The 14,177-nt window shown below is 43.7% G+C and overlaps 1 protein-coding gene across 1 annotated transcript in view; it reads right to left on the bottom strand.

Moving 5' to 3' along the window:
- CILK1 (ciliogenesis associated kinase 1) overlaps positions 1-11,541 on the bottom strand; it is a 56,979-nt gene extending 45,438 nt beyond the window's left edge. The window contains exon 1 of the mRNA XM_039222955.1: positions 11,331-11,541. The gene's annotated coding sequence lies outside the window, so the exon portion shown is untranslated. The remainder of the gene's footprint in view (positions 1-11,330) is intronic.
- Positions 11,542-14,177: the final 2,636 nt, after the last annotated feature.

The following is a 14,177-nucleotide window of genomic DNA, read 5'->3' as shown; positions in this document are numbered from 1 at the left end:
GTCATCTGAATTATGGAGCAGTGTTTTTCATTCCATTCAAAGTTGAGTGTTTTAGGAATGGAATAAGAAGTCGGTGCTTACTTACACAATAAGTTCATTTTTGAAATATAGAGAGGATTTCTCTTTAATTGTGCATGGTGGACAGGACTTGACAATTCTGACTGAAATCCCTGAATATATGACATTAGTATATGGAGATTAAAAAGTGTGGATGAGCGGTTGCAAACTAGCAGCCTGAGAGCTAATTCAGAGGTATGCTTTGAGTCTACATTTAAAAATGGGGGGCCCCTGGGTCACTCAGTTGGTTAAGCTTCCGATTCTTGATTTTGGCTCAGGACATGATCTTGAGCTCGGGTTTGAGCTCTGAGTCAGGCCCAGTGCTGACGGTGAAGACCCTGCTTGGGATTCTCTCTCCCCCTCTCTCTGCCCCTATCCTGTGCTTCTCTCTGTCTCTCTCAAAATAAATAAATAAATGTTAAAAATAAAGATAAAAATAGGAACTCTTTGGGAACCTGGGTGGCTCACTTGGTTAAGCGTCTGACCCTTGATTTTGGCTCAGGTCTTGGATCCCAGGGTCCTGACATTGAGCCCCACGTGGAGTTCCATGCTGTGGTTGGAGCCTGCTTGGGATTCTCTCTCCCTCACTCTCTGCCCTTCCCCCACTCACATGCAAGCACTCCTTCTCTCTCTCTCAAAATAAATAAACATTAAAAAAATAAAAATAAAAATAGGAATCTAATATAAAAATGAGATTTGGGGCTTTTCTGGAAAAACTGAAGAGCCAATAACACGGGATCCTTAGCCTTCCATGGTAATAAGAAGCTAGAGAAATGTCACCATCCTTTTAGACTGGACAAGGGTCCCCATGCTCATCACAGTCCCCATCCTGCCTGTTGTCCCTAAAATGGATGCCACATAGGTTGCCAGTATTTTTAGTTGTCATTTATTTTTGTACCTTCATACCACTCGGTTGCTGGAAGAAAACCATTTCTCTGTTCCTGTACCTCTATCAAAAGAGACAGCCTAAGAACCCCCTCACATGTTTGAAAAAAAACTGGAGAAGAAAAAAATGTGTTTTTTTTTTTTTTTAAATAAGAGAAGAGCAATAGAGAAGAGCAATTCCTTTCCTGTTTAACAAGCACATACCCAGCTTTCCTGAGTCTTCTACATTTCTTCCTCTGCCTCTGACAGTATTTGAATTCACAGCTCCTGGTAGACTGCCCGAGTAGTGAAAGGTATGCAGCTGCCCATCCTTCAACTTGGGAATCCGCTAACCTGCTGATGAGCAGTGCTCTAAATACTGTCCGCACTCCAAAAATTAACTTGGATAAAACACTCACTATAACTAAGCCACAGTTAGCCTCTTACTATATCAATTAAGCCAAAAGGGTAGTAACAATAATAATTTAAATACTTAACATGTGTATAGTACTATTATAAGTGCTTTGTATATATTAATCCATTCAAATCTCACAACTCTGTCCAGAGACACTATTATTATTATCCCTATTTTACAGATAAGGAAACTGGGGCACAAGCAACTTGTCCATAGTACTGTTACCGTCATCCTCTCTCCTCCCAATTTTCTACATCAGGAAACTGAGACATAAGTGACTTGTCCAAGGTTATGTAACAAGTAAGTGATAGAACTAAGATAGGAACCCAGGCTGACTGTACCAAACTCAAAAGAAAGGTTGCAAAAGATCCAAAGGTCATGAAATCTTTTGAGGATCTGAGAATGGGAGAAATTAGAAGTACTTTGTGGCTCAAAGTCCAAATATGGAAACCAGTGATGTAGTCATGCTCTTGGTGGCCTCATTCTGCAATCAAACATCAGCGAACCCAGCAGGGGCCTCCCCAGCACCAACTTTCTACAATGGAGGCAAAGCGAATGCAGACAAAGAGGGACTGGGTCCCAGCTTCAACTCAAATGCATCGTCAAGTACACTCTGAGCTCACAGGCTTGTTGACTCTTTTTAAAACATTTTTTTTTAATTTTTTTTAACATTTTTTATTTATTTCTAGGAGAGAGAGACAGCGTGAGCAGGGGAGGGTCAGAGAGAGAGGGAGTCACAGACTGAAACAGGCTCCAGGCTCTGAGCTGGCAGTCAGCACAGAGCCCGATGCGGGGCTTGAACCCACGAACCGTGAGATCATGACCCAAGCGAAAGTCGGACGCTTAACCGACTAAGCCACCCAGGCGCCCCTTGTTGACTCTTTTTAAATAGCAAATGATGTAGTGATGTTTGAATGTCTTCACCGGTCCTGCAGAATAATCACCTTCTCCTTGAGGTCTGCGTTTTTTTGTTTTTTTTTTAAGAAAAGGTTTTTATTTATTATTATTTTTTGATGTATATATATGTATACAACCTTTACAGCAAACATGGGACTTGAACTCAGGACCCCAAGATCAACAGTCAGATGCTCCACTAAGCCAGCCAGGCAGTCCCTCCCTGGGTTTTTAAACCTGGGTATCAGGAGTCAGACTTTGCCTTTATCATGGGTCCCACCTGGGATAGGAAACTCCGACCACCCACCCAGGCTTCGACTTGGTCGAAGTCACTGTTGTTGGGATCATTTGTTTCCAACCAAATGCTCTTTCTAATTCAAACAATGATTTTTCTGTGACTATGTCACATATTGTACACTGTCCCAAACCATTATTCTGGCTAATGCTGAGATGCCCTTGACACACCCATTTTTTTTAATGAACACTAAACAGAAGTCTTTTTCCTATAATGCTGTTTGATGCAGGCCCAATATTTTCTAAGTCCAATTTCTTGGTTTTCCTTTACAGAATACATAGTAAAGGAAAAGAGGATACAGAGAGAATGGTGTATAAAATACACATCATTTGTAAGACAGCAGTTTGATCACTTACTGCTCTCCGTTAGGGTTTGCTCCACGTCATCCAGATCACATGGGTAGGGTCACAGGTACCAACCCCTGTGACTTGGAGGAGCCCTTGGTCCTTGGGTCTACTTTCTTTGAAATCGGTATGTTGGACTCATGAGGAAGTGGGGTGATTTCCCACTCTAATGATCGGTGACTCTGTGACTCTCTTTGTCACGTTAGTTTTTGTCTAAGAAGAAAAATGGAACGGGGCACCTGGGTGGCTCAGTCGGTTGAAGGTCCAACATTGGCTTAAGTTCTGATCTCACCACTCATGAGTTTAAGCCCTGCTTTGGGAGAGCCTGCATCAGGCTCTCTGCTATCAATCAGCACAGAGCCTGCTTCAGATCCTCTGTCTCCCCTGCTCTCCTTACCTCTACCCCACTCATGGTCTTTCTCTCTCTCTCTCTCAGAAATAAATAAATTTTTAAAAGTCACCTGCAGAAAAGCTGGCAAAGGGAAGGTAGTAGACCAGAGGGACTCTGTATGCTACATGACAGACATCTCTTTTAGAGGACAGTGCGCTACGGACTCAGCCAGGTCCCCCAAATCAGAATCTACTCCTTTCCTTCCCTCTCAGTCCAGCTCAAACATCACCTCAAGAGCCTCCTGTCCCAGCCTGTAACAATAGACACAGTTAAAAGCTCTCTCCCAGCTACCACAGCATCCTGTCCCCACCTCACTGCTAGCGTCTCTCGGGGGTCCATGACATGCAAGCCTGACCGCTGCATCAGCAGGGACACTCACCACGCCTCCTTCATCTCTGTGGCCTCACACCTCACAGTCCACTTGCACACAGTAGGTACTCATTGTCTGAATGGTCAAAAATTTAATTTTAGTTTTGCCACTTATTTCCTGTACCACCCTTGGTAAGTAGCTCCACACATAGTGCTATTTCTTCATGGGCAAAGTAATGATAATCAAACTGACCTGACCAGAAATGTGAAATTCTGAAATGGAAGAATTGTAAATACCACGGAAAGGCTAAGGCAGGGCCTTCCCACCACAATACTGGAATTACTGTTTCTCAGAGACTCACAGAAAGTCCCCCTCAGTGTTGTCAGATCAGGCCTTTGGCCTTTGGGAAACGCTGTGCTCCACTAACACAGAAATGCAGCCTTATTTTGCTTTCAGAGTTCCAGCAAATCTCTGAGACAAATGTTACGGTTTCTCTGGTTAGGTGACATTGGGGAAAACCTTCCTGTGATCCGCCCCAACTCCCTCCCTCCGGCTTCAATCCTCAGCGGAGGCAAGCAACATCTGCTTGTGGCCAGCAGCTCATACCACGTACCCTGCTCATTCACAGCCTGGAAAACGGGGTAGGTGCAGGGACGATGGTAGTCCATTCTCTATTCCTAAACTTTGAAAGTCACTGAATTGAGGTCACACTTACTATTATTATTATTTTTTAAGAAAGAAGACAGAAAACTGTACGCAAACTCGGCCTTGCCTGGCAGTTGCGGTTTACCAGCCATGTTAAATTCAGACCCTCTGAGCAGCTTTTCTCCCTCAGCCTTAACCGTTTTATGCTGAAACTTATCTATCCTCGTAGGAAAACTGAATTATGTGCAAAATCACTAAATGGCCCTTTTCATGGCACTTCAGAATTCCATTTTACCTCATCCCGCAGGTAATTACACATCATATTCATATTCAAACGTGTCATAACTTTACAAGAGTTAATGTTGTTAACTTAACTTGAAAAGGGTACTAAAAATAGTACATTTGTGTTTATATTTTTCTTTCTGGGGCCTAATCTTTCCGCTCATATTCATATTAGCAAAAATGTCTTCTAAGTACTTTGCCTCTTGGAGTAGTGCTTTTTCCTGCATTTGGGGATAGCGGCCAGAAGGCCAAAAGAAACTTCTTTACCCACGTGGGATCTGCCTTGCCTTTACCTGGACAAAGGAGTGCATTAAGGATGCTTTCGGCTACTGCACCAACTGGAGTGAGGGGAGACGGAAATCAGATACCTGGTGTGTCTCTGCTATTCCCCAGAAACTGCTCCATGCCTCTCCCTCTCCCCCTAACCCCACTTCTGAGCCAAAAACTCCTCATGCACCAGGGTCCTTAAAACCATGAGAAGGATCCACGGCTTCCCACTGCTCCTCCTACGGTTCCAAAGGGCGCCCCTGCCCTGAACTGAAAAAAAGCCTTCAGTCACTTGTAGATTATTTCCAAATTGGGACGCGTCATCATGTGTGGCTCATGCGGACTGTGAAGAACTGCAGGAAGAGGGAAACGTTGAAGAGCTGAAGGAAGAATCACTTTGCCCTGACTCGTGTGAAACTGTGGATGAGCTGGGGGATGGTCCCCCAAACTTAATCAAGAAGACCGTTGAGGGTGGTGACAGTCGGGCCCCAGCTGCCTGCCTGATTGCCACCTCAGGACTGAAGTATAAGCGAGGAGTAGAGGGGGGGAGTGAACGAGAAAAGTCATGTATCTCATGTATTGTGCAGATATGACAGCATCTTTAACTCAGGAGCTGATCTCACTCAATGGAAGAGACTATGCTGTCATCCACAACAAACCAATCAATAACACAGATGAAGAGGTAGAGGCTTAATATAAAAATAAAATAGAGCAGGGGTCAGCAAACATTTTCTGTGAAGCGCTGGTGAACATACAGGCATTGAGGGCTATGTCGCTGTCACAACTACTCAACTCTGCTGAGGAAGCACCAAAGCGGTCACAGACAATACGTAGATGAATGGGCTGTGTTCCAGCAAAGTTTATTTTAAAAAAAAACAGGCAGCAGGCAGAATATGCCTGCAAGGCACAGCTTGTCTACCCCCAAAACAGAGGAAGTCTGTGCGTAAACAAACATTTTATTTTATTTTTTTTAATGTTTTATTTATTTCTAGGAGAGAGAGAGAGAGACAGCGTGAGCAGGGGAGGGTCAGAGAGAGAGGGAGTCACAGACTGAAACAGGCTCCAGGCTCTAAGCTGGCAGTCAGAACAGAGCCCGACGCGGGGCCCGAACCCACGAACTGCGAGATCATGACCTAAGCGAAAGTCAGACTCTTAACCGACTAAGCCACCCAGGCGCCCCTAAACAAACATTTTAAACACCCTCTCCATAAGCCTTGTGTACCCTTGGGTTACAGCGTAGCACACAAATTGTGTTCATCCTGCGCTTTGAGGGCAGAAGTTTTATTATGTTCATAACTCCATGCCCAGCACCCAGACGTGTACCTGGCAGACAGCTGGCACAAATAGCTGCTCACAAAAAACATTTGTTGAATGAATAAATTAACGAATGAGCACATTATGGGTCTATAAAGGGTAATTGTGACTATTGGTGATTTTCCTGTATCACCAACCCCATGTCCATGGCTGTCCCATCCCCTCGTGGCCCCCTTCTTTGCCAAATTGGACAATTACATGGGGGCCAGGGCACAGAAATTATGAATCTTCCTAAAAATTTTTACACAAATTTAAGAAAACGTTTGCTTTTTAACAGCTAACACATAGAAATATGTATCTTTATTTTCTCAGTTTTGCCTGCGTTATATCAATCTTTAATAAATTGACTTTCAGAGTAAAGGTAGTGTCCAAGAGGCCCAAATCACTAATTATTACCTTCTGGGAACTATAATTTCATGTAGAGAGTAACTTTCACAATATTGTCAAATAGTAGTTGGACATTACACCATACTACTTATCTTTTGGCTCTGGGCCATTATCTTTCATAGTAACCCTGAGGGCAGTCACATGTTATCAGCACTTCCTCACAGGTCATATTACACCCACAGCAAGGTAAAATATGACTCACATTGCTCTTTTCTCAGATATATGGGGCTCTCACAAGTGCTTGGCTATACTGCACATTTATCAAGTGGCTACTCAAAGCCCCAGGCATGGGGGAAAATATACCCAAGGAAATATGAGGTCCTGTCCTGGTCCTTCCACTTTAAAAAATTGAGCTAAGACGACAAACTTAAAATTCAGGAAAAATTTCAAGTAAGGTAATACATAGCCCAATACTAATTAGTATAGATTGAATGCTAAGATCAATAGGACCTAAGTTCAACATGGACACAGTTTAAGATTGAGGAAACTTTCGACTACAGAATTACTTTCTCCTATAAGGGACCTTAATGATCATGTAATACTCTCACTTTACTGATGAGATCTAGAGACCCAATTACTACGAACAGAATCTTTGTTATCTTTAGAGTAGCATACTTTTTTTTTTAACTTTTTTTTCACCTCTATTTTAGAGAGAGAGAGAGAGAGCAGGGGACAGGGCAAAAGGAAAGAGAGAGAATCTAAAGCAGGCTCCATGCTCAGCACAGAGTCCGATACAGGGCTTGATCCTACAACCATGGGGACCATGACCCGAGCCAAAATCGAGTCAGATGCTCAGCTGACTGAGCCACACAGGTGGCCCAGACTAGCACACTTCTTCATGTGTGAATATAAGAAGTGTTTTAAGAGTCCATTAAGCATATATATCAAATACGCCCCATTTCCTCTTTTGTAGAAAGCATATAAATGTATTGTTAATCCTGAACCACTTATTCTAAAAAAAAAACGAGGCAGGCTCCCCCAAAGATGTGCTTTCCTCAAACTCTGAGACAACTTCATGAGTTAACACACATAGGGTTTGATTCCACCTGCACAGGCGAGCCCGACCACAAGCACTCTTTCTATGAAGCTTCGGACTTTCAAAGCGAGCCAGGCACTTACTCACTGTGCAAGGACACTTCAGTTTCCTTGCAAGGAAATCAGGAATGGAAGCTTTCTGCTTGGATTGAGTACTTCCCTAGGATCAGTTGAATAGCAGTATTTTCCCTGCATTACGCATCACCTCACCAGGAGCAGAGGGATTGAGAGTGAATGCCCACATCAACTTTCCTTACCATCTTGAGAGGACCTGTGTTTCTTCTTTTATTTCTCTGGCTGCAAGTAACTACATTTCTGATTTCTTGCTGCCATTAAGACGCAGCATTTGAATGCCATCTACCCCACAAAATGCTTTGCTTTATCAAACTGTTTTTATAAGGTAACTTTCTAGAACACCTGTGTATTGATAAGAAAGAACTGTTTCAGGGTGAGCACAGTCACAACCTAGGATACGGCTGCACTGTAACCCCCAAACAACATGTGTGTGTTAAGTCATCCCGCGCACACCTCTGCGCACACTCTCAGCCAACCACATCAACCACATCGGAGCTCCTTCTAATTCTCTACTCGTAGGGCTCCTCTCAGGATGCCGTGGTTGGCAAAGACTGCCAATGAGAGAATTTACAGTTCAGTGAGACTCTACTCACAGGCTAATGGGTCAACATCCACAGAAGGGTCACTGTACCCAGAATTCTGCCAAGAAAGCACCAGGCAAAGAGTCCTGCCGTAAATACAGACACTCACACATACCCCACATGCAGGAAAAAAAAGAAGGGCTAGGTACACTCCAACTCCGCAAGGTCCTGCAAAATGAAATGGAGGCGCTTTCTGCAAGAGACGCCATGAGAAAAAAAAAAAAAAAAACAAATGAGAAGGCAGTAGTGTTCCTGGCAAGGTTCAGATGGAAAAACAGCAACAGATCCCAGAAGCAGAGCTGCAGCCAGGAATAACCTCAGCTCAAGCCATGTTAAGTAAGGGCAGGATAACACTCACAGAGGAATCACTGAATGGTCGCCCCGTCCTCTGGGCCTCCAGGCTGAACCATGACTTGCAGTCTACTACAAGCCACTCAACAAATACCTACCAAACATGTGCTACATGTTCAGGTCCCTTTGAGTCACTGCGAGGGATGGTCAGACTTTAGTAAGGTGTCTGGCAGGCACTGGAGAGGCCCGGTAGGGCATTTTCGCACCACCCCATGCTGGGGAAGGCATTTCCCCTCTCCAATGCTAGGAGTATCCCACAAGGCCACGTGAGTAATAAGTGGAGTCAGGCCCTGACCTCAATTCTGCCTGACTCCAAAGCCCGGGACACCACGTCACCATGCATAAACTACGGCTTCTGCCCTAAAGAGGCTTAAAATAACCTAAACCAATTAGAGACCAATACAGCCGATATAATAAAGAATTAACAAATGAGAATCTTAAGACTTTAAAGAAAGAGAAGAGGAATGGGAAGCTAGAGAAGACATTAGGGAAGAAGGAGGGCTTGAGCTCCTTCTCAGAGGATTGGCACAGGAGAATGGGGAGGAGGGCGGGAGTTTCTAGGACAGCAGTGTGAACCGGACACTGCAGTGGGAATGAGCCCGACCCCCTTAGCAGGACAGCATGACCAAACTGTATAAAGCACAAGGATCTACACTGAACTGAAAATAGGATTTAGATAGGAGGGGTGAGGCCTGATTATGAAGGCCTTGAAAAATCAGGCAATTATTTGAGATAGCGAATGGAGAGTACCTGCAGGTTGCAAGGCAAGGAGAGGGTCGAAGTGATAGTTGAAAAAAATTAAACAGAGAGCAAATGCTGAAGAGACCAGAAAGGGGAGCATCTCATTCATTCAGTCATCGGTTTATTCCGCAAACATTTACTGAGGACTTATTAAGAGCCAGGCTTGGATGGCCAGCTAAGAGGCTGCTCCAGTCTGCAGGACAGGAAGGGTGAGGTTCTGGATAAGAATATGGAGGGAGGGATCTGAATAATTCACATTTCAAAGGTCTTGGTGACTCATTAATACAGAGGTTGAAGGAAATGAAGGAAAAGATAGTTAAGGATAATTCCAAAGGTTCAGGATTGACATAATTTCCACCTTTACAGGGAACCTCAAAAAGCGCTAAGAATAAAGCAAACCATGAAAGTATAAGAAGAGCTTTGATGATGTTGAACGGTCAACAAGACCCCCAAAGACCCATCTGTAGGTAAGAAACTTCAGTGACAAAAACAGGCTTTTCTGTGACTAAATGCCGAGTTCCCTTGGCAAGGAGCACAGACCTCTGCCTCCTCAGACAGGCTCCATCAACCCTCCAACACATCCCCTCATCATCTAAAATGAAACTGATCTTATTAAGAAATGTGGCTGCCCACACCTGACTCCGGAGAAGGGGCAAGGCAAAGTGGACAGGGGGAAACAGAAAGTGGGCAGGGTCACTGTAGGGAGCTATATCTTAGGGAGGGGGCAGTGGTACAGGATATCATTTTATTTTATTTTTAAATATTTTTTAGTATTTTATTTATTTCTGAGACAGAGACAGTGTGAGCAGGAGAGGGTCAGAGAGAGAGGGAGATACAGAAACAGGCTCCAGGCTCTGAGCTTGCTGTCAGCACAGAGTCCGACGCCTGGCTCCAACTCACGAACTGTGAGATCATGACCTGAGCCAAAGTCAGAAGCTTAACCGACTGAGCCACCAATGACCCCCAGGATATCATTTTAAATAGAGGATCCCAGCAATGCTTTCATTTCTATACTCACTTCCTAGTATTTTACAATTACTGGCCCTCAAACAGATAGGAAGGCCTTAAAGATTCTTTACCAAATCACAGCGCTTTGTCCAGAAACTATTTCAGATATGCATATTTACTCATATATTAACTCCTAGTACAGATTGCATATGGTTGAGACACAAATTCTTCTTAATAATTTACATGTTGACTACACAAATTTCAAGCTCATTTTAATTTTACATTCAGCAATAGTACAATTCACTATTGGGGCACATCCTGAAAGCCTACTCACTGGAAAATGCAAAATGCAAAATGCAAACTGTAGCTATCAAACTTCTACCGCTACAAAGAGTGCTTGCTCTAAGCCAAAAAAAGAAAAAAAAAAAAAACCTCAAGACAAAAAACACAAGTCCCAATACCTTGGAGAACACAGACTTGCATGCAAAATTCAAGGTAGTATTCTCTCAGCCTGGCCCGGCTTTAGCAAAAGCAGATCTCTACTTTATAAGTAGAAATGAATACTCTTCTTTGCAGAATGATGCCTTCAACTACTTTTATATGTAAAAGCAAAAGCCCTCAATGTTAGTGTCAAAGTCAGACTCTCAAAGGTACATTACCAAAGAAACGGTTGCTCTCGAAAACCCTTCAACATCCTTCTCCTAACATCTACTCAGGTTAGTAAGAAGAAATCAGAGCAGAAAGAAACCCAGTGAAAAATGGTTGCACATAAATGTGCGAAGATTCCTGCTCAGACCTCCTTGTGGGACAGCCACAGGCCTAGTCAGGAAAATTCCAAGAGCAAGTCCCCCACATCCTACTACAGAGGCTTAAAATCGGGCAAGGGTCTTTCCCCTCTTTAACACCGAAATGTAAACACCCATCAACATCTTCCAGACTCGAGCAACCCGGAGTTCCCAAGCCAAGAGGGAGAGAAGCACATGACCGCGGAAAGAAACTACAGCCCATTAGCCTCTCCCTTTCCTTCCAGCCCCTCGCGGAGGCCCCGCCGCAGGGGTCCCTCCGCAGCTCCAGTCCTTCATCCCCAGTGACAGGTCGCCCAGCAGAAGCCCCTAAATCCCTGGCCCCACTTACTGGCGCCGCGAACACAGGCGGGGGCCCGCCCCTGCGGTGAGCGCAGCTTCTCGGCGACCGGGGCGCAGCAGCCCGCTCGGGAACTGGGGGTGGGGGCGATCCCTGCTAGGACAGGCCGAGCGGTCCGTACAGGGACGCCCGAGAGGTCCGGCGAGTCGCACGGGCCGCGCGGCGCATGGTGGAGCTGCAGGAACCCGGCCTCTCACCAGCCTCCGGCTGGAAAACAAACAAAAGGCAGGGAGGCTTCTAGCGGGGACGACCGGCCGCTTTCCCTGGGAAAAGTTACCCTGCAGCTCCCCTTGGTGGCCCTGCGCGTCCCTGCACCGTCGCGTCCAGGCAGCCCGGGGGCGCCGAGGTGCGGCGCCGAGCTCCCCGCCAGGGCTGACCGAGCCCAGGGATCCCTGAGGCCCGCTGACCACCCGTGCGCCCTCCAGCTCCACACGCACGTCTTTGTTGCACGTCTGTGCATCAGGTATCAAGATTTAGAAATGGAGGCCGTGGACACCATCTCAATGGTTCTGAGAAGACTTCATTACAGGTAATCGTGATGAAAACGTTTGCCCGGTTTTAAAAAACGTAACCGGAGATGCACAACATTGTCAATGAAATCAATGCCACTGAAATATACGCTTCAAAATGGTTAAGATGGCAGATTGTGTTATACTTTACTGCAATAAAAGATCTTTTAAAATGAAAACGCAACGGATTGCTTGTTAGCATTCATTTGAACTCGAAGAGTTTTTATATTGTTAGCAACTTTACTTTGAAAGACTGGATTGTTATCCAGGTGGGAAACAGACTGGATAAGATCTTTACAACAATTGTCCTCTGCGTGTAACTAGCTGTATGTAATCTAACACACTTGTGTGTTAAGCACAGTCACTTGTGTCAAATTATATTGTAGACCTTAAATCATCCATATAAAGGCTGGCTCTGAAGAGACTTGAAAACAGAAACAGCTTCAAGCCTTCCCCTCCCCCTCCCCAATTTAAAGTTACATAATTGCCCCAAGCTTCACATTTTTTCAGAACTAGTTGAATGCTGGAGGGAACAACGTTAGTTGGAGGCATCAGAATCACCTGGCAGGCTTGTGTAAACAGATTGCTGTGCCTCATCCCCCGAATCCTGCTGCTGATGCTGCTGGTCCAGGGAACAATACTGCCCTAAGAACACAATTTTAATCAATAAAACAATAACCCATTTACACATTGTGGATCTTTCAGTTTAAATTCTCCAACTCATCACCATATCAATTTTCTCTTTTAAGTTTGAATTCTAAGAACTCAAAGCATTATTTTTATTTCCTAATAGAATCTATAACAAAGACCTGAATCCCTTACGCTTCTTCCTCCTATTGAAGAAACCCACAGGATATAAGACTTCCTATCCCAAATGGGAAAGGATCATCTGGCCACTTGGAAAATGTGTAACATTTATCTATCTTTGTGTTTACCTATATAACACCAAACCATATGGCAAATGAAAATTGAAAGTCCTTATCAATGAAAAGATAGGGAGACAAGAGGGGTAGTCTAACAAATTACATACTGCTCCCATGACAAATGGTTCTTAAAATATCTGAAATTACCAGTTTTAGTCAAACTCAGTTGTCCAAGCAAGTCTACCCATCGAACAGAGGGATGGTCTTGGTCTACCTCTAACAAGGACCCACTGAGCTAGTAAATGGTTTAGGTCAGGAAAATTACAACCCTGTAAGTATAATATGATGAGATAATATTAATCTGAGATCTAATGGATACAGTGGATACTAATCTAAAATAGAAAATTTTGTAACAAACAACAGCATATTAACAAAATAGATGCTTAATTTATCATTACAAATACTATATTTTATTAAGCTTTATTGTTTATTAGCTAGAATAGAAATCATCTGAATTAAATGACAAGCGATCTGGGGCGCCTGGGTGGCTTAGTCGGTTAAGCGTCTGACTTTCGCTTGGGTCATGATCTCACGGTTCGTGGGTTCGAGCCCCGCGTCGGGCTCTGTGCTGACAGCCAGCTCAGAGCCTGGAGCCTATTTCAGAATCTGTATCTCCCTCTCTTTCTGACCCTCCCCTGCTCACGCTGTCTCTCTCTCTCTCTCTCTCTCCCCTAGAAATAAATAAAACATTAAAAAAAAAATGACAAGCGATCTTAATTAGCGTTTAACATGTTTCATGAAATAGACTAGTTCTGAAAACATTTCATTCAGTACCTCATTCTTCATTTGTGAAACTAATCTTTTTAAAAATTTTTTAATGTTTATTTTTTAATAGTTTATTGTTAAGTTGGTTTCCATAGAAACTAATCTTTTGCATTCATGAGTCACATATATCACTTTCTTCTATTATAAATCCTTACATCTGATCCCCCTTCCCTCCTATTTAAATTGCAAAATCAATTTTAAAGAAGTCATTGGGAAGAAAGTCATTGTTGAAAGACTTAAGTTTCCTTTAAAAATGAAAAACTATTAAAATTTTTGGCCTTTGTTAAACATGAAGGTACTTTTTCTAGGTAGCTTAGAGTGGAAATAAAAATATTCCCGTCCAAAGGATGGGGAATCCTAATATTAAAAGATAGCAGTTGGGCTTCCTTATTGTAGCTCACCATTCTGCCACCACCATCCCCTTTTATTGCCTCTATTTTTCTGCCAAAGATGTACTGTATGTCTAAGATCTTCAGAATAAAATAATGGGTAAGAGCTTTAAACTCTGGGTTCATCGAACTAGCGTCTTGGAAACCTGGTAACTGTTAGTTATCTAACTGGTAGAAACTGCAGCTATTTCCCAAATGAAGCTAAGAGACTGTAAGACTGCAGGTTTCTACACAGCATGCAAACTTCCGTAT

Source organism: Hyaena hyaena, unplaced genomic scaffold (genome assembly GCF_003009895.1).
Source record: "Hyaena hyaena isolate Hyena2069 unplaced genomic scaffold, ASM300989v1 scaffold_1223, whole genome shotgun sequence".
Classification (NCBI taxonomy): Eukaryota; Metazoa; Chordata; class Mammalia; order Carnivora; family Hyaenidae; genus Hyaena; species Hyaena hyaena.
The sequence above is the reverse complement of the archived record's forward strand: the minus strand, read 5'-3'. Positions and strand labels throughout refer to the sequence as shown.